Consider the following 24,538-nt stretch of genomic DNA (forward strand, 5'->3'; position numbering starts at 1 on the left):
ATTATTTTTGTACCATTATTATCACCAGAAGTGCTATTAGTCTCGATCCTCACTTTTTGTCCACATTGCTTTTCAAATAACGGGATGTTGCCACCAAATGTTGTTCCATGTCGTATTTAAATAAATAATAATATCGCGATTATATAAAAATATATTCGAACACTTAAAATTCTTCCTGGAATTCTAAAGATATGCTGTTTTAAATATTTTGTGATTTTTATGTGGAACTGTATGTGGTCTAAGTGCAAAGAAATGATGTTTAATTAATAAAGTTAAGGAGACAAAAAGGTTAACAATAAAAAGAAGCAAAACTCGCTTTTTATCTTATTAAGAAACCTAAAGGTTGATATGATAAACTAAGAAAAAGACTGAATAATGGCAATAATTATTACTGCATCGGAAATTCTAAACATATTTTGCTTTCAGAAAGTTTGAGAGTTTGCTGTTGAATTTTATGTGGCGCGTAAGTGTGAAGAAAGTGACATTTATGTGAAGAAAGTGACATAAATTATGTTTATTAGTAAATTTAAAAATACAGAATAGTTATGTAGCCCATCTTGTTCTGAGGACTGATATGATGAACTGAGAAAAGACTGAAAACAAGGTATAAAAATCCATGGGGAAGCTTAACACTGTTTTGAGAGTACTGATAATAGGCTGCTTTTAAAACGTGTTGAATTTCATGTGGCGTTAAGTCCGAAGAAAGTGATTGTAGTGCCTAATTCTCATAAATTGAAGTAAAAGTCAGTAGGAGGTGGAATATATGAAATATATGTGTTTAATTCTTGCTGTCTACAGCTGTACACGTATTTTGCTTTTTCTTAAAAATCACAAATCTTTGATCTTCACAAAAAGAACTCTAGGAATAATAACACAATTAGAACTTCAGAAATCGCTAACAACACCATTTCAAAAAGACTAAATCATGACAATGTAAGCTATGATTGACAAAGACAGTCAAATTTACTTCAGCTGTAGAACAACTAGTAAGGTCTCGATTAAGCGAACGCGTAAACTCGCATCGGTATGAATTGTATAGGAATGTGAATGAAAGCATTAAAAAGTAGATAATAAATCCGACTTTCAAAAATTTTTTATACACTATGATTAGTTTATCTTGTTTAGTTTATTTTAATTATGCCAAAGCATGCGAGGGCTACCTGCCGAATATACATTTTGAGACTACATAATAAGAGTAAAAGAACATTAAACGAAATTGTAAAATAAATAAAGAAAGAAATATTAAACTAAGATTGATCAATTATTTTATTATTAAAATTTATAACATATTCCAAATTTACGCAACTTTTACAAAGTTAACAAAATTAATCAGACCATGGAATTAATCAAAAGTTTCATTATATACAATTTTCTGAAAAAACGTTGTGAAACATTTTCAATATAAATGTACAGCTAATACATATGTATAGTACTTTAAACTAAATGTAAACTTTGGAGCAGAAAACTCGCTTTTGCTTGAAATAAAACGTAATAGTAAATTGCGACGCAGTCTGTACTAAGCAACGAACGCTCATTTTTCCCTCAGAAAAATTCTTCCATGCCTTCCCTTTGGAGGAAAGGGGGCAAAATGAGAATCCTTTTAACATTGATCAGCTGACTAAGTCTAAGTTTACTGTTTCTTATATATGATAGCATCCATGGGAAGTTCAACTGTAAAACGATACAACATTATGAAAATGTTCTCTATTTATAATCAACGTCAGTCGGCATCCAAAACTCATAAGAATCATTATAATGTATTTTTGCAAAAGGAAACAGTGATGTATTTAATTCTTATCCTTATTTTGATAATATTTGACATTATTTTCATTTAATTGTTGCGCTGTTTAGTAAATGTCTTACTTTACGTGATTTTTATGCGTTACGATAAGTGTTGTTCTGCATATTTTCATTTCCGTATATACAAGGAAGATACCAAACTGGGGTTTCTCTACGAACTTCTTTTCCTTTTTCGAGATTTTCGTCAATTTCCTGGGATACTGGAAGTAGTTCCTTAGGTTTCGAAATTTCTTGATACCTTATTACACAAAGTGTTCTGGAATTTCGCCAAGATCCCTTTCCTGGAAAAATGCAGAAAGATTCATTTGAGGAAACTTGACGATAATGCATTCACGGAAAAACATATATCCTTAGAAATGTCACTATATATTCAAGAAATAAAAATACGAAATATAACGATTGTAAATATAAAAATTCAAACAAAAAATAAAAGGACACAAGAATACAAAGAAAAATACACATAAAATCAGAACGAAGTTTGTCTCTAGAGCGTCTCTATCTTTATAGTGAGCGCATGGCCGAGAGGGCGTAATGAAAACGAAAAGAAGAGCCAGTAAGACTCATAAGAATGAACCATTTAACAATAGAGAAAGTACGGAATTCGTTTCAGTGTAGGAAATAGTTACATAGAATTAAATGTTTATGCATGCCTGTGTACTTAAACAGTTAACAGAAAAAATAGTGTGTTGTAGACTAATCTTAATAAATTTGGCCACGAAAGAAAATGTGAAATTTAAGTTTTGCTTTAAACAAACTATATTTTTTCACAGTTGTTTTCTAATAGCTGTAATCAAAAGAGACTTTTTTGCTTACATTGATATATTGATTCAGCATATAAATATTTCTTATATTTTATATGTTGTTGTTGCCTTATGTTCACTTGTCTGACATAATGACAGTGTGGTTTGGCTCAGTTCCGCACCCTCATTCGATGGACAGCACCCCGGGGGACGGGTCCGAGGGTTTCTCAGCCCTCTCCTCTTCCAACAAACCACACGAGAGAACTTTCGGCTCTCCTTATATTTATAGTGTCGCGTTTGTCATTGCGACACTCAACACGTTTTTACTCTACACTCTGCTCTCACTACGACACTCTACACTCTACTATTTTTTGTCTACATATTCACTTTTTGCTTTCAAGAATTATTTCCCACATTATATTCAAATTGAAGATTTTTCCCCCCTGGAAATATTGGGGACAGGTTTGAATTCCCAGAAATAAAACGTTAATAAAAAGCTCCGGTTTTCTTCCAAAATTAAATTCTGATTTTCCTAAAAAGGAGCTCATATCTGAAAACTAATTGTTACGGAGGTTTGATTTAGATAAGAATTATAAAACAGAGTGGACTGTAATTTAAAATAGGAATTTATTTCCGATGCACAGGTTGCATAGAACAAAGTTGAAACTCCACTAATTGCTGGAGCTTGAGCAGATACAGAGATAATATTGATACATCCACACCACTACAGCACGCTCCTCGTGATTAGTGGTTGCGCTGCGATATACACTAATTAAATTCAAATGTAATTATGCAAAAGCTGGAAGCATGCGTGAATAACAGAAGCTAATAAGTATCCACTTTCTTTTGTTAGAAAATTATCAGCCATTCATTGAATAATGAAGAGCTAATATTTGGAGTTTTCTGAATATCACATCAACTGTTTTATAAGCGACTGCTAAAGCTTGCTGTTGTTAGTAAAACGTTCAGTACATGTAATGCAATAAAAGAGGCTCTATATCAGTGACTACAGATTTAGAAGAAATATTTTCAAAAAAAATGCAGATACCACTAGAGTGCTAATGTGTTTGCTTTGATCTTAGTGGAGACTATGTCCAAAAAAAGAAACATTTTCAATCCAATTTGAGCATATTATATTAATGAAAGAAAAATGTCTCTTCTTTTGTTTACATCTTACAGCACGTTTCTGACAGCGAAATAGAAATATATCTATGCAGAACATTCAGCCGTTGTTTTAAAAGACTTCTCAAGCATTTTCGGTCATTGGGCAAACATTCCGAAAGTTCGATGGGTGATACTTTGAAGAAGGCAAATGCTTTCCATATTTCACAAAAGAAAGATAATCCTGCTAATAGGTCCAATGTCCCTGATAAAGAAATCTAGAGAATACCCAGCGCACGTTATGCATACTTACTTCTATTATTATGTTATCTTCTTGATTGAATAAATGCGCACATGTATAAAACAATAGTAAAGAGTAGTTAAATAAAGTAGAAAAGTATGTACGTAAGCATAAACATTTGCAAAAGTCATGTGCTTTTGAACAAAAATATATTTCCTTACATTACGTGAACCACTTATTTTAAATAAGAACTGGAAAAACTTTATCTTTAATCATGATTTGAAAACCTTTCGTGATATTTAAACTTTTTGTTTCAGTTCACATTCCTTCACACAAACACCTTTAACTGATTTAATGTACAGCAAACCCATTTAAACGACTGAACCCACGCGGGGAAACAATTTACCAAATCACGTAATAAAAATCGCGTCATTTAACGCTTTTCCCTCAATGACCATTTTCTAAAAATCATTTGCTGTTCTAGACTTTGTCCTCTGAGAAGAAAGAGGACGTACATAATGCATTACGGATTCTTCCAAAGACTTCATTGAGGGCCGCACTTCAGATGGCAGTGCTAATGTCTCCCGTAATGACACTGTTGATGAAATTCTCAAGGGGTTTTGCCTGTGTTCTCTTGCCTTCGATTTTAAGATACTTACTTGGCGAGAGGAAGTTAGACAAAGGGGACGAGGGAAAATGAGTCTTCTTTCAGTTGTCGCCAGATCGATTAGAACACTGGTCGATGGAATTGAAGTGTTTGGGGCAAAGAACTTACTTTTTTGTGAAATCTATAACGTTAGATTTGTTTTCTGTCGATTTATCTTTACCTATACCCGAACTATGCTTTGTTTAATAATTCCGTTTAGATTGTTACAAATTTATGATGAAAATATTTTTAAAACTTATATAGGAAGCTCAGAAAATTTTTAATATAAGTTGAGGCATAAGTTAATCAGTTTTCCTTCAAGAAAACATGTCAAGCTGTTAGACATTAAATTTGCTCTATTATGCTGTAGGGCATTAGGTTATTTTGAAGCCGGAAACATGAAACATGTACAATGCCCTCACCAGGACTCGAACCCTGAACCTCACGAATACGCGCCAAGTGCATGAAGGCATGCTAGAAGGAGAGAAATAATACCTTATAAAATAATTACACACGCAAATCCAAATAACCAAAACGTCAAATTAATCAATGTAATGTAAAGATGTTCCTTCTATATTTCATAAAGTTAAGTGCTTTAATATAATTTTATCTAAACAATATAAAAGTTAAATATAAAGTGTTTTCTTCAAGCAAGAACGTAACTTACAATTATTTTGATAATACAATTTTTGATGTATGATTTTAGCGGTTAAACTAATTCTCAGTACTAAAACTTAAGTATATTTTAAGTTATATATATATATAACTATATATATAACTGTATTGTATATATATATATATATATATATATATATATATATATAACTATATATATAACTGTATTGTATATATATATATATATAACTATATATATATATATATATATAACTATATATATATATATATATATATATATAACTGTATTGTATATATATATATAGATAGATATAGATATTTACTAAATAATATTGATTATATTATCTCTTAAGATTAATTATAGTAGAATTATCTGAAAAGAGTGAATCCATACTTAGTAAGTTCTATTTCGAAAGATGTTATGAAGTAACTTGAATGTAAAATGTTAAAAATGTTTAACGGGGACTTGAATTAAATCATGAATAACAAAATTTCAATTGCAAAAGGAATAAATTAAAAGCAAGTAATTAAATTAAATGCGAGTAATCATTGCCATTGATCGGAAATTAGTTGACTTTTCAAGGGGAACAAACCAACTCCCGTTCAATGAACAATAATTAAGAAATAAATACGAAGGTGTTTCGTCCTTTACTCGAGCAATAAGGCGATGCCAAACCGGCAATTCAAGCTAGGTCAAACATTTCTGTGAATAGAAGGGATCACGAACCAATGCAGAGAACCAAAGAACTCATTCCGATTAAGCTAAAATTAAATTAGCTTGTGATGTTGAGAGGCCCCAACTTATCAGCAATAGTAGTAGTGACTGCTATTGAACTGGGAATTACACAGACTCTTAAGAAGGGTTTAACTCCGTTTTTATTTCACTTTAGAAGTCACAGTTGCGTTCACTCGACGCTCACAAACTACGCCGACCCGGCGGTTAAACAAAAATAGGAAAGTACAACTAAAAATTAATGACAGGATGCATAACTAACGAAGTCACTATCTACGAGGCTCTATGATTTTAACTATCTTAACCGCGTTCTAAGATACAGCTGAGATTCAGCAAACGTTCTAATTAAGAAGTTGAAAGATTCAATTAACTGCCGAAGTAGGCACACAAGCCGAAACGCGCGGTTCTTAAATTTCTACCTAGCAACCTTCACGCTGGTGAATCAAGAAGCACACCTACAAATCTTCTTTCCCTTCTATTTAACTCAAATTACTTCTGCTAAAAATTTGAATACTCTGCGCGTTCTACTAAAATTTACATACTCTGGCATTGACAATTCCAGAGTAAAGTAAAGGCTTGACAGGAAAGATAGCTTAAACTTAAAATAAATGTTAGTTAAAATAAATATAAACCCTACAAGGTAAACTGCTTAATGCAGAGAATGCAAAGAACTAATGCAGAAAATGCAAAGAACCAATGCAGAGAACCAAAGAACTCATTCCGATTAAGCTAAAATTAAATTAGCTAAACTGCTTAATGCAGAGAATAAAGAGAACCAATGCAGAGAACCAAAGAACTCATTCCGATTAAGATAAAATTAAATTAACTAAACTGCTTAATCGGAATGAGTTCTTTGGTTCTCTGCATTGGTTCTTAATCCCTTCTATTCACGGAAATGTTTGGCCTAGCTTGAAATGCCGGTTTGGCATCGATTTATTGCTCGAGTAAAGGACGAAACACCTTCGTATTTATTTCTTAATTATTGTTCATTGAACGGGAGTTGGTTTGTTCCCCTTGAAAGTCAACTAATTTCCGATCAATGGCAATGATTACTTGCATTTAATTTAATTACTTGCTTTTAATTTATTCCTTTCGCAATTGAAATTTTGTTATTCATGATTTAATTCAAGTCCCCTTTAAACATTTTTAACAATTTACATTCAAGTTACTTCATAACATCTTTCGAAATAGAACTTACTAAGTATGGATTCACTCTTTTCAGATAATTCTACTATAATTAATCTTACGAGATAATATAATCAATATTATTTAGTAAATAAATTATTATTAACTTACTTTGCAGCAATTGCGCAAGTAGTAGAATAACTCGATTTCGCAATAAGTGAATTTAAGATCATATAACATTATATATATATATAAATATATATATATATATATATATTCATCTCTCTGTCCTAAAAATAGCGCTGTACGTCTAAACTGCATCAAACGCTTAATGCAGATGCCTCTTGACCAATCACCAAATTGTAAACCAAAACTTAAAACTGAAGTTTTTGCCTCCCTCCATTTTCCTTTTCATTACTGCTGCGACACGCTCTTTCTTCTCACTTACTCTATCATACTGTTCAGACGCTGCTGAAATATCGCTTTTTTTATCGCCATAGCATCAAAATTGTAAATGTTCTTTAATAGGCACGAGTAGAGTGCCAACTGATTGTGGTCACAAATCTGAATTGAAATAAAAAAGGAATTTAATCCGGCTCGACTGTTTCTTCATCAAAATGGATGGACGCTTTAAGCATCAAGTATCTACGTCGTAGTATTTTTACATTCAATGCTTCCAAAATTGCACTAATATTATATATATATATTACGTTTGTTCCTCCAAACTTGTTCTTAATTAAGAACTAAATTACTTAAAAGCAGTCGGATAGATTCTTTCCACGTAACATTATTGACCAAGCAGTCAAATTTCTCATCTCAGCACGTATAAAAGCACAGTCTCATTTTAGGAGAAGATTAGCTATAAAATCGTGTGTATTTTAAAGAAGTTTCGGGTCGTTTTCTATTCTGCCAATAAAATTAGTAGTTCTATACTTAATAACCCTATTTCGGATACGAACTCCTGGGGTATAGAATTTCTTGCCTATGTGGTTTAATTTACATTGGTCAAACTAAGAGAGCTTTAAAATTTAACGTTAAAAACATGAGATATATGTTAGGAAAACTGAAGTGCAGAAATCCTCTATTTCTCAACAGTGTTGGTCGTGAAAATCATATTTTAAATTTTTTTGCAACAAAAATTATTCAGAAGACATATTTCGTAAACGAATTAGATTTTCTAATGGAGTTTCCCATTCATAATGTTCTTTCAGTTCTAATTAACAATCCCAATTAGTCTTTACCCTCAGCTTTCAAGAAAAGTATTTCATAGCCTCTTTGTTTTAACTTTTCATCAATAGATGGCGTCAATAGCTTAAATTCTTACCTCTCATTCTCATTGCCTTAAGTATGATCGATATCGATTTCGGCTTTGATTTTGACCTTTGAATAATTTTTAAAAAGACACTTCTTTTATGCTTTTATATTAAACTTAGTTTTTTGCAGGCAATTTAAAACAAAATTTATGTACAAATGCAGTTTAGAACCAAAGTTATTAAAAAAAACAGTTTTAAGTTTTTGTCATTTAAATGAACACATGTTTTGATTTCGTTTGCATTTTAGCAAATTCCTCGTATTAGATTCCCTGAGCTGTTTTAAAAGTTTTTAAGTTTCTATATACCATTTTATACAAATGTATAGTTACAAAGGACAGAAAAGTTAACTTATTAGCATATTTATCTACATATTTATTAATTTTATGAAAGTAATGTGTTTATAAGTTTACAGAGTAATTTTTTAATTAAAATTTCATAAAATTGTGATTTTCTTGCTAGCCAGCATGATTTTTTGAACTGGCTGAGTAGAATTTCAAGAAGTTCTGATTAATTGTATAACCAATGTACACTGCGCAAAACAAATAGCGCCGCACTTTCAGTTGGTATCTGTATGTGTATCTTCCCTTCTACTGGGCCGATTGACGAAATTCAATTTGCGTTTTTCATGTCTCGAAAGCGCGACTTAGGATATGTATTAGATTTATACATAGCATTGTTCTAATATAGGTATTTTGACCTAAAATCGGACTTTTTCTGAAATAACATGCCAATTTTTTTGCATATCTCAATTCTACGACTCAAATTATGGCAAACTGCCAACTTTTGTAAAAATCGCATGAGTAGCTAAAACTTTAGCTCCTCAGTGTTAATTCAGTTTGGCATATATTTATTAATATCTCATTTTTTATTAAACTTTATTGATTTTTCCTTTCACATTTCGAAATTTAGGTTTATTCCAAATAAAATTCACCAATTTTTTATGATTTATTTTTTAATTTGTATTTTTAAATAATTTTTATAATTTTTTTCAAAAAAAGCTTTGAATTATAATCTATAAAATTTTTACTGTCAGCTTAAAGTAGACGTATTTCTAAGCATACCTGCAAAACATTACAGCTTTTTATTCAAAATTTCGGAATATATACGTGAATTTATATATTTGCGCGTTTTGAAATTTGGCATATTTGTTGAAAGTGATAAAACTTCAAATGTGATTTAGGCACTTTGTTAAAATTATTTGAAAATAGGAACGAAGTGACTTTTCTCCCGTTCATGCACAATGTAAACAGGTAGGAACGAAGTGCTTTTTTTTTCGCTCCGGCATAATGGAAGAGAAAGGAAAAGAGATTGCCATATATTAAGAAGTACACCAAGTGAATTTTTCTTGGCGCAAGATGAAAAAAAATTGCGCCAAGCCGTAAATTTCGCGCCAAATTTTGCAAAATTTAATAGCTAGACATAATTTGAGCCGTAGAATATGCGCCCAGTGTGCTGGCCATTACACCACGAAGCCATGCTAAGAAGGCGGGAGAAATACCCTATAAACTGCCCTCTTTTTAAAGGGCATCCCCAGTCGTGGTGGATAATCATCATCCACCACCTTTTTTAGTTCAGGCGCAACTGTAGAGTCTAATTCTATTTGGCCACATAAACTAATCTAGAAGGTGGATGATGATATAAAGAATTAGTAATTTGTTTATCCATGCTGAAATACATATAACAGATTTGTGCTGTTGACGAAGAGGATATTTTATTTTATGTTAAATATTTTAATGAAACCCATAGCAAATACAACATCAAGAATATCGGAATAAGTATACAAAATTTCACGATCAGATCAGTTATTGAAGGCTGCTTAAAATGCACGATAAAACTGGCCGATATTACACCCGCGAGAACGAGAAATTCTGTCGAGAAAGTTTCTTGGAGATAAACCTGAAGGGACGTATTTGAGGATCTCCACTCTTCTTTTCTTACCATCAAGTCTCTTGAGATCGTTTCGGCATTCGTTAACTACTCGTATTTAGCTTCCCCTATAGCGCACAGACATTTTGCATTTGGAAACATCGGGAACTCAGCACTGTACCGGGTACCAATGATACTGCAACTAATACCGATCAGAAAGACGCATTTTATACCTGACTTCTTGATACTTTTATTTCAGATATTATTTACTGTAAAATATTTTTCTGCAATTTATATTTTACAGTAGCTATTTATACTATTTTTATTATACGTTGTTTATACTTGTATTTTACTATAATTTCTCTGATATGGCAAACAAAGGTGCATCGTCCGATCTTGTAAATATAATTTATTTCTTTTTTCTTCCACATTATTTTGAACAAGATAGACTTTCATTATCAATTCACCCCCCCCCCAAGCTGAAACCAGGTCAAATTTATGCTTTTGAATTTTTTGACTAAATTTTGCTTCCCTGGTGAAATGTAGTAACCACATAGTTCTGTTTTGTGTAATTGTTTTCTTGGAGTGTTGCTAACATTTTATAATTGTTTTAATTGTGAATTATCATACTTTTCTTTATACCCAATTTCCATTTTATTGGCTTTTTTAAACTATTTTTTATAAAATGTTCTTGTATTTCAAGCTTTATTAAAAATATATGTAATAAATTTCATTACCTTCATTTCTTAACTTTAATTCAAACAGCAACACACAGTGTGCCTTACGCAAAATTTACATTTTTTCATTTTATCAATTTTCGCATATTTATTTTTTCCTTCTATATATATATATATAGTGAAAGTAAAGGGTTTTTTAAAATTTTACTTCTAGATTCCTGTATATGGAAGGAAACATTTTCACTTTATCTTATCCGGTAAAATATTTTACTTTCCTGCAAAAGTATATGGAGGCTGTGAAGCGGAACACGAGAAAGCGCTGCTGTTCGTTTCGAATCTTTTCCTCGAAACATGCCGCGTATCCCAGATGTTGATATTTCTAATATGATGGCTTCGATTTTGGAAGAAGGGAAAGATTATAGTCTATATATCCGCAGCTCAGTTACATTGAAGCTGCGAAAATTGATCTTTCAGCTATTTTAAAAAATGTAGAGTTCAAATTCATGTAATTTCAAGGGAATGTTCACTAGGAATAATATGATTTTAACTTTTAAATTTCTTCACTTCGAGAAAGAGTTAAATCAGTTTCCAACTTTGGCAGAATGTTTTATTTTACACGCATTGTTCTACTATAATAGTAAAAATTTCTGTTTTACGAAATTAAACTAATATGTTTAATTTTTCAGTTTAAAAAGGCATTCATTAAATTCGTCACAGAAAATTTAAAATATAAAACTTACCCTATGATTTTGGGGAGAATGAGGTATTAGTCTGGTTATGTGAAAGCTAAACAAAATGAATACTAATTTTTGGGCATATACTGATGATTTGAAAGCTTTCATAACTTTTGCTTTAAAAACAAAACTGATGGTGGCACACATAACTTTCCTGTATTCGTATTAAATAAAATTCACTTTTTGTTGCACTTAAACTTATTTCCGCTAATTATATTAACTTAATTAAACTTATCTCCTCATTCCTCAAGGCAAGTTGAAAAGGACATGAAAAATTGCAAATTTTGAAATTAAACGCCTCGTTCAATTTTTGCTTTTGCGTAACTGATATTTCTTGTATTTTATTTTTTCATAACGAGTACAAACATTTTCTAAATATAAATATAGAAACGGGAGACCGCATTAAAAGTTAGATTACGTTATCGGTCCGAAATTTTTTTTAAGTTTCAAATTGCAAAAACATGAACGTTTTCATCATTTAAAACACTTCAGCACCTGGAAATATGTCTACGACCAACTATTTCGAAAATAGATGCCAGGTAAGGGGGATTGGCATATATAAAATAAAAAATATGTAAAAGATAAATTATAATTTAAATTAACAATAGCCACTTAACTGCTAAATTAAATTTATTTCCCCTCTCTATTCTAAAAATAGTAGTCTCTTCCTGCACTGCTTCATTTCGAAACTAATCCATGTCAAATGACTCTTACGTAACATTGATGAGTAAATGAAACTAAAACTCAAATAGCCAATAATAATTTTACAGCAGTATTCATTATCTAGTCAAAAGGCATTGAGAACCAAAACTAACTCAACCTGAATGGACATTTCATACTGAATACAATGCATTTGCTTTCTACGCTTCGGCCTGGCTGGATTGTTCCTTGCTGCTCTCTTCTAATTGCGAAGCTATCAAAAATATATACGTTTCGAAATAGGCACGAGTAGAGTGCCAAGTTGTTTCCGGCAGCAATATGTTTACTGAAATAAAAATGAAAATTTAGTTTCCCTCGGCTGCCAGGTTTCTGTTAATTATGAATCAACATTTCAGTATTCTACGCCATCAAAATTTTTGCAGTTCTTTCTTTTTATTATGTATTCAACATTCTACGTTCTATTCTTTTTATGTATCTGTGCAAACAACTTTTCTACTACAAAATCTCTTCTTATTCATTATATATATATAAGAGAGAAAGACTGATATGGATATAGATAGATAGAAAGATGCATATGAATATAAATATGCTTTTCGTATTGCCGATCGCAATAAAAAAAAAGTACACAACTGTATGTTATAACAATTTAATATACAAAATTTCCACATTCCATGGTGAATCGTTTTGGATCTATGCAAGATACTTACGTACGTACATACGTATGTGTAGACGTCACGAAATATGCATTTTGAACCCATTTTACAACGCGTTCCGGAACAACCAGTTCTTTATTCCGTCCGTTCGTAAGTCCGTCACGCAAAAAAGAAAAGTTAGAATGAATTCGTCAATAAAATGGAGCGGTCAAAATGGATATTGATGTTAAATCTGAAAATCGAAATTACTCGTGATTATAAAACTTTCCTCACTTTGTATAAAGAAGTGAAAAGAACAACAGTCTCAAATCATATTTTTAATTAAAAAATTAATTTAAGCTAGTTTTTAATTTAAATAAGCAGCACTTGCTCATCTTTCTGAGCCTCGATTCTAAGTTACAACATAGTGGTGATGTTCTCCTGCTGTATTGGATGGCTAGGCATCTTATATCCTAAGACGTGAAGCACACGGTTGCTTCACGACCCATCACAGAAAAATTTTAAGATTTTAATCGTGAAATTTTTATGTCTTAATTTTTTGGTATATTGTAAAGGCTTTAATTTTAGTACTGTAATTTTTAAGTGTTTTTAGTATTTTGGTTATGTAATTTTGAATTTAATGTTTTGTTTTCGCCGAAGGGCCTTATTGATGGATTGATTTCCGAAAAAATTCCTAAGAAACAAGAACGTATTTTCAATTTAAATGAAAATGTAGTATAAATCAAAACGTAATTAACAATTTTGATAAAATTTTGGATCCATACCATCAATGACATTTCTGCTGAAATAAGTGGAATTTGGGGATAAATCTGAATGGAAAGTTTTTTTGTTATCTTCTCGAAGTAAACAGAATAATTTAAATTTTTCAAAATAATTGTCCCATTTGTATTCTTATGATATCATCAAGAAAATTCAGGTGCATTTGCTCTCTCTGGCCTATCTTTTAACTTAAAATATAAGAAAGAATATCTTCTCAGTTACGATATCACTAAGTAGACAAATTAAATCGAAACTCGGACGATTTCTACGTTTATGAATCATATCTAAGCTTACAGGTGTCTTAATTTGTCATTCCTAACTTTATTTTTAAATTAGTGATAATAAATATAAAAAAGACGAAGATATTATTAATTTATATAAGAAGAATGCGAATTTTAATAAAGGTTTACTGGCATATCAGTAATCATCTAAAATTTCTCTTACGAAATCCTGCATATATCTTAAGATAAAACAGATGAAGGTGTTTAATTTCATTTACACTTTTTCATAATATCTTTATCATCATTAGCATTCCTAATGCTATGAGAATATATGAGAAGGGCTATAAAGCCCTTCTCATATCTGAGGATTTCGAATATTAAAAAACCTTTAATTCTGTTATTATTATACTGCTACAAAGGCAAACAGTAGAGAAGACTTTTGGATTACAAATTTGCAAATACTCCATTTCAGAAATTTTCCTACACATAGCGGTCTACATCATTTCTTCAGCTTACCCAAGAGAGACAAATCTGAGTATAAGGTATTTTGGGAATTTTTCGTTTGCATCTTACATGATAAAAACGTTGAATATATTTCCTTTTTTATCATTAAATATTTATTTTTTACTTATCTTTAACAGAAAAATGGAAGTTAGGAAAGATGAAAACTGGCTGGAAGCTTTAAAATCTAGCCTTGTGACTCCCAAATTTTAGTGAACTGGCAGCTAAGATCTGCAGTGTGACTCCGAGCAGAAATATCGTGGATAAAAAGGAGCAAGGAGAACATCGTGGTAGAAAAGAAACAATATATCGCTGTATGTTACGAGATTCTTTTTCTGCCACAATGTTAAGACGATTTCTTTTTCGAGCATTAATTTCTCTACAGTGATGCTTTTATAATGATTGATACAGTGATACAACAGCGATGGTTTTATTGGACTCGAACGTAAATAAGCCACGAGCAAGGGGGTTGAAACTTAGCCTTCCCTGATATAATCAAACTGGTGAAAGCAATGTTCCTGTAACAATGTGCTACAATGAATGCTCATAAAATCTCCAGACCTGAAATTTTCTGATTTTTGATTCTGAGATCACCGGTAGTAATCATTGTCAGTAACGTAAATCAATAAATGGCAATTTTATTTAAATTTGAATTATCTGAATTTTAACGCTTCGCCATAAAACTGTTAGTTTTCGTAGATATACAATTTAAATTTTTAAAATGATGTAAAATGCGAGAGCTCGAGAAGATCCTTTTTACTCATACAGTAAGCAATTTTATTGCATATATTAGAAAATACGCTATATAATATTCTTATGTTGATTAACCAGTTATTATTTTGATCTTTACTATAAATTCTTCCTTTTGCATTCCTCAAGGAGGTAAACTATCTTGAAACAGCTTATAATTTGTTTTATAAAATATGTAGACTGTGTTATCAACGTTTACATTTAATTGCCTGTTATTGATAATTTTAAGAGCCACAAATAGTGGTTTCCTCTGTTGCACAAAACGTGGCTTTATGTTCAGTTCAGATTAAACAAAACCTTTATTTAAAATATTTTCTTGTCATTCGCGAGTTGTTAAAGACGTAGTGAAAACTCCGTATCTTGTGTAGTAAGGTCCGCAGGACTTGGTATCCAGATACCATAGCAAACCTGCATCTAGATTGTAAGAATGTTTCGGTCTTCTATAACGTACTTGAGAGATTTATTATTAAACTTTGTTTACGAACCTGAGGCATTCATATCAAAATGCAATCAGATGTACATCCTCTAAATTTATGCACAAGATTGTGATAAAATTATAGAAGAGAAGGTTTGTATTTCCCTTATTGAAATAAGTCTTTCTAAGCCACTACAATTCGATCAAAATACTACATGAATTTTAAAAGCGATTAAACAGAATTTAATGAAATTGCTCCAGACAGTGCGCCTGTAAACCATTGACAGAAAAGTGCATGTCGCACGAAAACTTTTCCTTAGCTTCACTAAGTACTTAATGTTTATTTCGAGACTTATTTTAATTGCTGCTCACATGTTTCCAACAGACGTTTTTAAATCTTTTTCATTAACTTAAAATAAACATTTACTTAAATTGACAACTTGTGTAACTAAATGTAAGTTTACCTCACTTACATTTGACAAACATTGGGAATGATATCACTTTTGGAGGTTAACTTGTGATTTAAATTCTCTTTAAACATTCAACTTAGAAGATATTTTTTATTTATAAATCCCTAAATGTAAATGCTTAATGAAACCACGTCTTATGCTGTTGATACGACGAAATCCCAAAGCAAAAGCGAACACTAAACTGACAGTTGTAGCTGGTGGAGAAAAGCCTAAATTGAGAAGTATTAATTGCAAACTTCTCTAAGAAATTGTCTCTTTCAGCGCAGGTTAATGTTCTTTGTTGAAAAATAAATGGGTTGATAATGTTAATGAAGAATGACATGCTAGATTTATTTCAATTAGAATTAGTATTTTCAATTTCGAATGCTTAAACAAAATTGTCTGAAATGAAATATTTTTAGCATTATTGCGTTGGGTTTGATTGCTTTAAAAGTAAAATGACTTTTACTTTCTTCCTAAGGAAACTGTTCTTACACACATTATTCTTAAATAAAATTAGAATTGTTTTAATATTAAACTAAACTACATTTGGGGATATTAAATTTAATTCTGGCATAAAAACATGAGAAACAAACGACATTTAGCAATAATAAGCTCTTTGTTATCTATTTTGTAATTTAGAAACAATTTTCATTTCATAAATTATTCATTGATTGCCTTTTAGTAGTAACAGCCGACAAATAGTTTCGAAAGATAATCCAGTAAATAAATTCGAAATCAGTTTAACATTCATTGAGTTAGAAATTTGTTACTATGCCCTGCTTCAAAGGTGTTTCCTAATGCAATCATCTTAAAGAAGAAATTATGATTTTATTCAGTGCCTTTGACAACAAAGAAAAGCGGGCATTTTGACCTAGTAATTGAAATTACAGAATTTAAATTGAAAACGATATTGTTTTTATTATATCGCTTACATTTCATGTGATCTTGTAACTAATTATCCTCCAAACATTGAGGAAGAGAGTGTTTTAAATTTGCGCTTATAACGTTACGAAAAGATCCATGAGGATTATCAAACATAATTCGTAGAAGTATTAGCATACGAAAGAGTTTGATTAATCAAAGATAATACTTATCTTTTAAAATATATAAAATGTTAAACCTAAATTTGTACATAGTTCCACCTGTCTGACTTTCTTCGTTATCGTGTTCATTCCTAAACCAAATTGCTAACTAAACTTCAATAACATGGACAAGAGTTAAAACTTAACCAAGCGATTAATTACCTCCTACTTGTAATTTACAAATTAAATTAACAAACAACGGCCATCCCTGCTTTAGGGGTTTAATAACTGAATTATTTAATTTGATGTAGCGCTTAATCCAAATGTTATCTTTTTAATTTGGATTCAAGAGTTGGATTTTAAATCGAAATTTCAACAGGTAAAAAATTCAGTCACCAATCTGTCGTTCAGCTAAATGGCATGCTCTTCCTCTTAGGCTAGCAAGCCAATGGATGGCTGCTAAGTATTGTCTTATGATAGATTTTTCACTGGTGACATTTGTTGTCAATAGACACTTTTTAAAGAGTAAAAAACTGTGGTATACTCATTTATTTCATATTTGATGACTCCAGGTACATTCTCCCTATTAGTTCACTTCGAGAATTGTGTGAAAGGAAGGAGATGGAAAGGTATATGATACAGCTCGTTCTGCATTCAGTTTGTAGAAACATCCAAATCATCTTTTATTACGCGTGTTTCTCGCCTTAATGGTAATCTGAGCCAAAGCTTAAATTAGGATTTAGTTTTATGAAATTCTACCCTTGCTTACATTAAATTTTATATTAATGTTTTTATGTTGCCTTAAATCTTTAAAGCAGAAGAAACTGATTTTGTAAAGTATGGGCTATGCAAGTTTTAAGTTAAAGTTTTAATAAAAAGGTTTGTTTAAACATTCTATTGAGTTACTGTTATTTTGACTAAGCCGGGACAATAATTCGTCTAAGTTCTATTATGGGACCAGAATTTGGAGTTGTAAGACTTCGGTAAAAACTACATATATAGTATGAAACCAATAAACAGTACTGTACGTATTTATACCTAGAAACTGCTCGTCGTTCATACAACCTCCTTAACTAACAGACAGCGTTACTCGTAAACAGTTGGCCTAAAATCGGCTGTTATTAAGGGGTAAAAATGTTTTATTGACTTTTTGAAGCTATAAATAACGATCAGATTTGACGTGGTACATGCCACTGTGACAACTGAAATTTTCGGCCAATAAAATGGGTACGGAGATAGCAAATGAAGACGAAGGAGAAGTTCTATTGTGAAAAATACTTAATTAGCAAAATATGAATAAACTTTATGTTTACTTTATGCCCAAAGGGACTGTAGAGACATGAAAACGGGATATACAGACCTTTCGCATTTCTTTCTGTTCAAGATGCACATGATTGTTTCGCATTTGCGAATAAAACTTGCCTTAAATTTTCATCACAGAAACACGCAAAATTCAATAAAAGCTTTGCATCAGTTGCTGAAACAAATATTAAATTTAAATGAATGCCAGTTTTTCAGCTGAGTGCTCTTTTTATTTTTTTAGCCCGAAGAAGCGTTAGCTCAGAAGGACTATTAGTCTCAAAACGGCATTTTGTGGCGTTTCATTGTTTGTGGCTATTAATTTCGTTTTGGCATTTTGCGTTGAAAACTTTAAATACCCGTTTCACTTTTTAAACTGTGGTCACCAAATATTACAGCCTTGTATTATATTTAAATAAACTAAATAATGAAGAACCTGCTTGAATCTATGTATGTTTCTTACATTTTAAGTAAACGATGGTACCTAGAGCCATCAAATTTTGAATAACCTAATCTTCCACCAGAACATGGCCACCTGGACGCCCGAATTTTGAATCTGTAACTTGTTTTATTATTCATTTCACGCTTTGTAAAACTTTGACGAATTTTTTATTAAAAAATTCAACGATTTCACAAAGAGCGATGGTAACACTGTACGAAAAAAAAATTTTATCTCCAGCGCGCGAAACTGTCTATCTTAAATTATAAAGATAGGCTGTTTTTAAATGTTTTTAGCCCAAATGCATTCGAAATGTGCTTTGTATGTAAATAAAAAAGCGTCCCTTTGGAAGCAATATAAAGTCCAAAAGCTTTCAATTTTTTTTTTTTTTAATTAAAGACATTATTCACATCTTTCGTTAAGAGAAACATTTAAGCAACAAACATTGCTCTTGGGAAAATTTAATTTACCCCTGGGAAAATGAATTTTTTTATATATTAAGGAAAACTACTAATAAAGCATGAAGTGTTTTGCATTTGAACAACTAACTAGATTAAATTCATTAAGCTGTTATTCGCAAAACAGGAAGCATAAGATTTTGATTTATAAATATAGCAAAGACTAAGCATCCGATTTTTAAAATTACACCTATTTTTAAAAAAATCTAAAAAATACATGAGGAAAAGAATTACTCTTGCTTATTAATAAAGTTTATAATTTGAAGCTGATATACGTATCTAAACAGGTAAAATAGATATCTTAGATGACATTTTATTTCTTAATTAATTTTTCTAATATATTTAAGTTTTATTTCAGTTAAAATAAACGTTATTTGATTTGTCTCAAATTTTCTTCCCCAGATGTGTTTAATATATTATTAGCATACAGGCACAAGCTCAAAATTTAATCCACTCTGTTTTTGACAGATTTAAACTAGATCTAACTCTTTTTAATAGTATATTTAAGAACTTAGAAGTACAGTTTAAATTGAAAAATTTTAACTTTTGATTAATTGCTGGTAAAATGTTTCTGTTAATTCTATTAGGGAGTAGTCTTATTTTTAAAAATAATTTACTGTTACCTTTTCATGCTTAAAAAAGCATAACGTTCTGATCATTTCTTAGGAAGTCTTAAAAATAAATGTAATAATTATGATGAAATTTATGCACTCAAACCCTAAACAGCACCAAAAACACTGGAGATTTAATTATTAAATATGTTTGAATTCAGATTCATATTAAGCTAAAAATGTTGCTAAAATAATAATAATGATGAAGTCTATGTATTAGTTACGTTAAAAATAAAAGAGCTAAAAAAATCGGATATTTAATTACTAAATTTAGTTGAACTTAGATTCAGATTAAGGTAAAAAAGTTATTTTACTAAGTAGAAATACTGAGGCTGTTAGCACATTCCTTAGATGATTTTACTTTACTATAAAAAACTCGCTTGATTGGAACATTTTTTCAGCTACATCTATATTTTTGAAACTATTAATTATCGTGAGCTATTTGAAAATTTTATTTTCATGCAAAATGGCATTTTTCAAGAAGGAACAGCTAAGTTTTATCTCTTTCCGAAGAAAGTTATTCGTGTTTATTTATTAAAAAGTGCTGTAAAAGCCATGATTTTTCGGTATCTAAAGCGATGATAGGTAAAATTGTCAATAAGAAAGAAAGGAAATGCCAAATTTGTTTTCAAGGAGAAAATTTGTTCAAAATGCATATCCAAAGAGCAAACGGACTGTTTAGAATGTTGCAAAGGTAAGAATTAATGTTAAGAGAAAATCTTCGAAGTCAAAGGGCAATTGCGTAATCATTAAAATGCTCAGATTGATTGTAAGCAAAGTGGTTAATACTGATTTGAATCTTAAAATAGCAAAAACAAAGTAATATGCATCGTCTTTCTCCACGACTTATCGCCGAAAGCAGAAAATGCTGCAAAATAATCTGAGAAGCAATCATTCGGATAAAAATGGAAAACTGTTGTCACAATAGATGAATCTTGGATATGTTTAAATGAATTCAATAAAAAGAGATCTATTTACTACCATCAAAGAGAAAAGATAAAGTCTTAGAACATTCTTCAAATGATCTAAAGAAACATTTTCTAAATGGATTTATGATTGCTGTTGATTTTTGATATAAATTAAAGAGAGTGCAGAAAACTATTCAGGTCAAATTCACATATGATCAGAAAAATATGTTTTACCCAATTTTCTGATATCAAATGTCTTTTACCCACAGTTCCATCGATCAGTAGAACTGTATCAAGACAAAGCGAGCAGTCTTACGTAAAAATACACTGTTAATTTCTTGAAAAAAATGGAACAAGAGGCGTGTATCAAAGCCATAACCTTCACTCATATCCCTACTAAATCCCCCGATGTATCATCCACGAATTTTTGCGGTTTCCGATTTTTAAAAAGCGGACATCGACCTACAAGCCTCCTGGAACTTTGGAAAGCTGTTCAAGAGGAAGAGGATCAGATACCTCTTCCGCTGCTGAAACGAGCTTTATTGTCTTGGAAATTACGGTGTAGAAAGATAGTGAAGAATACGGGTTATCAAAGGGAGCATTTAAAACACAAAGCGTTTAGGTAAAATACTTCTGTAAATGCAATGAAATTCGTCTAAAAAATATGTGAACAGCCTCTTTATTAATAACAAAATATTAGAAAAGTGGAATGTAACGTTATCCAGTTTAGGTCATACTACTTTAATCTATTGTTCGAATATTTGTAGGGTCTGTTTACGAGCAAGACGCGCAATATCTAATGGTGCAATGGGATGATATGCATTTAAATGCCTTTAGGGTAACTATATTTATTTCAGATGTCCGATACATTTGACGTCAAACTACATTTCTAGAGCCAGACGTCAAATGTAGTTTGACGTCTCGAAAATTATCATATTTTTAGGAGGTGAGTTTTATCCTAAAAATACAATGTAGAAATAAATCTAAGAGGTATAATAGTTAATGAGATGTAGTAACACGAAAATCAAAATACTTGCAGTAATAAACATTACAAATTTATACAATAATGATTAATTATATCTGAAGATGTCCTCAAAAATCGAAGAACAGATGAACAAGTTATCAGTGGGGTTTCGACTATGTGGATCTCCGCATTCTATTGGATATTTTCTTGATTATGTCTGATAACCGGAAACCTTTAAATATTTCACTAATTTGTTTTTGATTACCTTAAAAATTTCAGAAATGGAACTTAGTGCTTCATAATCACTTTGTAGAGGGGCTGTTTTTGCAACACGTGAGAATACAACCTGGTTAGCAGACAGTTGCAATACTTCACATTTTTAATTAACTTTTACGTGCTGCGACAGGATTCATGCACTTAGATTTTTATATGCAGATTGATTAATTTGAAAAGATAAATTAAATATCTTACGTTTTGCCGAACAGCAATACTTAAGACCTGGTTAAAAGCGAGGTCATCGGAAGATAAAGACATGTGTTTCTCGCAGTTACAACTATTGCTAAACGCGAGCATGATGTATTCATTGTAACGTAACGTGACAAAGAGGAACAGTGTAGATATTTTCAAATGACTTTGCAAAGGACATTTCTGGTGTCAAAATCGACATTCTTAGTATTTCCATACCTAGTCTTCTTTCTAGTAAACATTACCCATTCTATTGTTATCACTAAATAATTCGGTTTTTATCGAAAGATTTCGAGAATCGAAAGTTTTTTTGCTCCTGAAATATCAAAAATGATATTTTCGCAATTTTAGGTACTCTCTAAATTGATCTAATATCCAGGTCAATATAAGAGATTTCTTTATCGGAGTATCTGATCACGCCGTTTTGCAACAAATTGAATTTTCTACCAAGTGCGAATCGAATACAGTCTGGCTCTGTTCACATTTGCATTTTGCTGATTCTTACCAGGAACTTGTTTCTTTTCCTTTACATTTTTTTCCTTCCAATTCCAGCAAATAAAATTTATCTAAGCAAAAATATTCCGTGCTAGCTAACTTTCTCACTTGTGATGCCTTTACTGAAAATGCTAGGGTTGCAAATTCTGGCAAAATGGCAAAATCTTTTTAGCTACTTCCGCATCAAGGTGTAGGAATAACAAAATTGAGATGCTGGGCATTGAAGAAGAAAGGGAATGATAAAAAAATGCAAAATGGCAAACAAATAAATAACAAAACAGATAGGATCCAGCTCCTAGATAGACCAGTTTGCTAAATGTAACTTTTTTCACGTTTTACAGGATTTCATTTTATTCGGTTTCTCTGTTTGTTTGTTGATAGGTTGGACAGTGTCAAAATTTGAAATTAATGTTTGACCTCTTTTGTGATATGATTTCTATAGGCATTGTTTTCTTAAAAATTTTATATGTGGATTTTGAGATAACAATGTAATATTGAACGGGAATTTTTTCAAAATTCGATATAGATATATTTTCTTCAATTCTGGCTTTTTCCCATGAATACTTGTTTAACAATCAAACTACACCATCACAAATTTTAATGTTTAAGTCATCAGATAGATCAAAAACTTCCTAACATAATTTTTTAAATTTTAATGGTTACCCCTCCTAAGGTATCTTGTAGTTGCATATAATAATGTATTTGTGAAGCAAAAGATTTAGTCATTCTTTGTTAGCAACCTTGTAATTTCAACTGGTGCTGAGATGTCGATTTCTTAATATAAACTTAAATGACCTAAATGAAATCTTGTTTCATTTCAGAAAGAATAATTTTCCTACACCTATAAAGGTATTTTCTCTCTCCTTTCTGCATGCCTCCATAATGTAATTGGAAGCATATTCGACGCGTATGCCAGAAGTCCATGGCTCTAGTTCAGGCGAGGGAACTGCACATTTTTTGAAGCAGGAAATGCTTCAAAAAAAAAAAAAAAAAACCTAATGATTCTACAAATGGCGCCCGAACTAAAAGCTTGTACACGATAATTCGTCACCACAAGGGTTTGGCGATTGGGTCCCTTTCTCCACAGTTGCCCTTTAAAAGGGGGAAGTACTTAAGATATTTTCTTCCCACTTTCTGCATGCCTTCGTGGTGTAACATTCTCAAAGCGTATTCGAGACGTCCAGGGTCGAGTCCCGTCGACGGCACTGCACATTTTTCATGTCTCCTTCTTTAATAAAAACATAATGAGTCTACACATCTATGAACAATGAGTTTCTTTAAAACAAAATATGTATAAGACCTTTCAAACTACACTATCTCAACCAAATGCCCTAAAATGTGTAAGGTAATTTTAGCTAGCATGATATTCTTGATCGTATATGTCTGAAGTCATAAGGCTTCTTGAATGAAGATGTTAACAGAATTTCGAGAAATACTAGAAATCATTGTATAGAAATGATATACATGAGAAAGAATCAATCTCCTTAAATTTTTCTGAAACAGTTTTGATTTAAAATTTTCCGTTTTCAGTTGCCTTAAGATTGTACATTTGATCACATAAGATCAAGAATATTATAATAACTAAAGCAATCACTTTTAATCTTTTAGTGCATTTGGGTAAAATCTTCTAAATTATTTTTTTTATTTGTTAAGCTCAACAGTTGTAGCCTTTATGAATGCAGAGTTTCAATTTTAAATGCTTCGAATACAATAGAAATAAATAAAACATAAAATTTTACTTTATATTATGACCGGGTTACATTTTCTTCACGTTTACACCTAAGAATGTTTGAGTTATTACCAGTAATTTTTGTTCTCCTTAATATAGAAAAATATTATTATGATTAAAGCATT

The 24,538-nt window shown here is 31.1% G+C and overlaps 1 long non-coding RNA gene across 1 annotated transcript in view; it reads right to left on the minus strand.

Moving 5' to 3' along the window:
• Positions 1-1,242: 1,242 nt before the first annotated feature.
• The window catches only part of LOC118193871 (uncharacterized), a 160,927-nt gene continuing 137,631 nt past the window's right edge, over positions 1,243-24,538 (minus strand). Inside the window, exon 2 of the long non-coding RNA XR_004759007.2 lies at positions 1,243-2,081. This is a non-coding gene — a long non-coding RNA (uncharacterized LOC118193871). The remainder of the gene's footprint in view (positions 2,082-24,538) is intronic.

This window comes from Stegodyphus dumicola, chromosome 10, assembly GCF_044657685.1.
Source record: "Stegodyphus dumicola isolate Sdum_Otavi_A_Nest chromosome 10, ASM4465768v1".
NCBI lineage: Eukaryota > Metazoa > Arthropoda > Arachnida > Araneae > Eresidae > Stegodyphus > Stegodyphus dumicola.